The sequence below is a fragment of the Carlito syrichta genome, unplaced genomic scaffold (genome assembly GCF_000164805.1).
Source record: "Carlito syrichta isolate Samal-C Ts95f unplaced genomic scaffold, Tarsius_syrichta-2.0.1 Scaffold308858, whole genome shotgun sequence".
Taxonomy (NCBI): Eukaryota; Metazoa; Chordata; class Mammalia; order Primates; family Tarsiidae; genus Carlito; species Carlito syrichta.
In genome coordinates, this window is record NW_007252954.1 from 1,264,089 (window position 1) to 1,267,679 (window position 3,591).

Below are 3,591 nucleotides of genomic sequence, written 5' to 3' on the forward strand. Positions count from 1 at the left end.
GGAATGAGGAACCGGGCCCCTTCTGTTCCCGGCCTTCTGTTCCGCAGAGGTGCTAACTGGCTGGAAGGCTCAGATAAAAGGCAGACTCAGAGGGGAGCAGGAGAAGGCCGAGGAGTGACAAACTAGGTGTGAAGGCCCCTGGCAGAGCTGGAGAGAGCCACTTGCCTGTGGCTCAGCCTGGCCATTGGAAGAATGCACTGAGCTACGCGGCTCCCCGTGAAGGGGCAGGAACACGCCTTGGGGAGGCTCCTAATTAAAAAGCAAGAGGCACTGCCACAGAGTAGGGAAGCCCACCTCCACTGTTCCCATCACCAAGTGGAGCTTGGACCCCTGCTGTTTTGGTGTCTGCCTGCTGCCTGAGGGCCACAGTGCTGGGACCCAGGTTGTGACCCAGGCTCAGGGTATCTACTTCCTCCCTCATCAGTGTGGCTGGGTGACAGAGAGTGGCGCACACCATGACCAGGACTGAGTCAGAGGTTCAGACAGCCCAGGAGACTCAGTGGGGCGCCCCAGAATTTGATAGCAAGGTCACCCTCTGAGACAAGCAGGTAAAATCTCACAAATCAGCACAAAATGATGAGAGAAGTCACCTGAGCCCTGCCTCCAAAACCCAGCCAAGTCTCTCAAGGTGCCAGCCCACATGGGTGATTTTGTTTAATTCTCATTACCTTTTTTGATTATGGGAAAAAAACACACAACACATAAGACTTACCGTTTTGACTTTTTTTTTTTTTCCCCTGAGTCAGGGTTTCACTCTGTTGCCCAGACTGCAGTGCAGTGGCACAGTCATGACTCACTGCAGCTTCACCTCCTGGGCTTAGGCAATCTTTCCACCTCAGCCTCTTGAACTAGGACTACAGGCATGGGCCACCATGCCTAGCTAATTTTTTTTTAAGAGACAATATGTCACTATGTTGTCTATCTGGTCTCAGACTCCTGGGCTCAAGTGATCCTCCCGCCTCTGCTCCCCAAAGTGTTGGGATTGCAGGCGTGAGTGAGCCACAGTGCCTGACCTTCTCTTAACTATTTTTAAATGCGCAGGACATTCGTGTTAACTATATGCACATTGCAGGGCAACAAATCTCTATATCTCTTCATCTTGCAAAACCAAAACCCTACCTTCATTGAACAACGAATCCCCTTCTCCTTCTCCTCCTCCCCTCAGTCCCTGGCAACCACCATGCTACTTGCTCTTTCCGCTGTTTCTTTTTTTTCTTTTTGAGTCAGAGTCTCACTCTGTCACCCAGGCTGGAGTGCAGTGGCACGCTCCCAGCCACCACAGCCTCGACCTGCTGGATGCAGGCAATCCTTCCACCTCAGTCTTCCAAGTAGCTGGAACAATAGGCATGTGCCACCATGCCCGGCTAATTTTTTTTCTTATTGTAGAGATGAGGTCTCACCAAGTCACTCAGGCTGGTCTCAAACCCCTGAGCTCAGGCAATCCTCTCATCTAGGCATCCCAAAGTACTGGGATGACAGGCTGAGCCACCGCACCCGGCCACTACTTGCTGTTTCTACTGACTACTTCAGATACCCTACATAAGCGGAATCATGCCATATTTGTCTTGCTGTGCCTGGTTTATTTCACCTAGTAAAATGTCCTCCGTTCATCCATGTTGTAGCGTATGACAAGATTTCCTTTTTCTTTTTTTTTTTTTGAGTTGGAGTCTTACTCTGTTGCCCAGACTGGAATGCAGTGGCATGCTCCCAGCCACCACAGCCTCGACCTGTTGGGCTCCAGCGACCCTTCCGCCTCAGCCTTCCAAGTAGCTGCAACTACAGGTGTGCGCTACCACATCCAGCTAATTTTTGATTTATTGTAGAGACGAGGTCTTGCCAAGTTGCCCAGGCTGGTCTCGAACCCACGGGCTCAGGCAATCCAAAGTGCTGGGATTACAGGCTGAGCCACCAAGTCCAGCCAGGATTTCCTTCTTTTTTAAGGCTGAAGAATATTCCATTGTATATACAATGGGCGATTTTGTTACTCCATTTTGCTGGTGGATAGTGACACAATGAACCGAAGATACAATGGTGTTCATTCAGTTCCTGCCCACAGGAAAAGAGACACAGTGTCTGGCTAGCTCAGATAGCTGAGCTGTGGATCATTCCTTTGTCAATGGCTTGCTTACACACCAAGACTTGCCCTACAGCCCGGTGTCCTGGATGCAGGAGAGAAGACAGACCCAGTCCCTGTCTTTGCAGCAACTCCAGCCCAGAGGGGGCCAAGCACACACCAACCAGCACCAAAATGTCCAGCCGGATGCCACTGGTTGAAGAGTACAGGGCAGGAAGGAGCACAAGAAGGCAGCTCTCTGGACTTGCTGGGAGGGAGAGGACAAGCTTTGGAAGGGGAGCAACGGCAGGTACAAAAATCCAGAGATCAAATCTGTTGAGATGTAACAGGAAGGACATGGTACCACCTACAAGGGATCCTTGCCCCCCAAAAAAGAACCTGAATCTAAACTGGGCCTGTGGTTCACACCTGTAATCCCAGCACTCTGGGAGGATCGCTTGAGCCCAGGAATTCGAGACCAGCTTGGGTAACATAGTGCGATACCTTCTCTACAAAAAAATTGTTAAATGAGCCGGGCGTGGTGGTGCCCTCCTGTAGTCCCAGCCACTCAGGAGGCTGAGGCAGAAGGATCATCTAAGCCCAGGACGTTGAGGCTGTGGTGGATCATGATTGTGCCACTATACCAGACTGGGCAAAAGAGTGAGAACCTGCCCCTCCCCCCCAAAAAAAGAAAGAGAAAAAGAACCTGAATCTAATCAGATCTCTAGGTCAGAGTTTCTCAATCTCAGCCATATAGACATTTTGGGCCAGATAAGTATTGGCTGCAAGAGAGATGGTACTCTCATGTGTATTGTAGGCTGTTCAGCAGCATCCTTGGCCTCTATCCACTAGATACCAGTAGGACCCACCAAGTTGTGACAACCAAAAATGTCTCCAGATACTGCCAAATCTCCTTTCAGGAATAAAATCATCCTGTGCTGAGAACCTCTGCTTTACCTGAAAAGTTTAGACATGGTAAAGGAGCTCAGGAGTGGATTGATCAGGGCTGTGACTCTGTTTCTCTAAATTTCTCTTGTCAATTGCCCTCTCCCTTGTGTCATTGTTAAAGGTTCAAAGTGGCTACAGCAGCACCAGACCTCAAAGCCACATGCACTGACCAGAGAAACAGGCCTGGCTTCACTCCAATTGAGCTAACTTAAACCCTGTTTCCATTCCTGTCCCTGCTGCTAGGGGAAAGCCTGACACTGACTGCCTCAAGCTCACATTAGGCGTCTATCCTTGAATAAACTCACTCATTTCTTTTTAAAATATTGGATGCCTGGCATTATAGCACTCCCTGCATCCTTACAAGAAATTATCTTAGCCGGGCTCGGTGGCTCAGCCTGTAATCCCACGCCTTTGGGAGGCTGAGGTGAGTGGATTGCCTGAGCCCATGGGTTTGAGACCCGCCTGGGCATCAAGACCTCATCTCTATAATAAATCAAAAAATCAGCTGGGCGTGGTAGCGCGCGCCTGTAATTCCGGCTACTTGGAAGGCTGAGGTGGAAGGATCGCCAGAGTCCAGCAGGTCGAGGCTG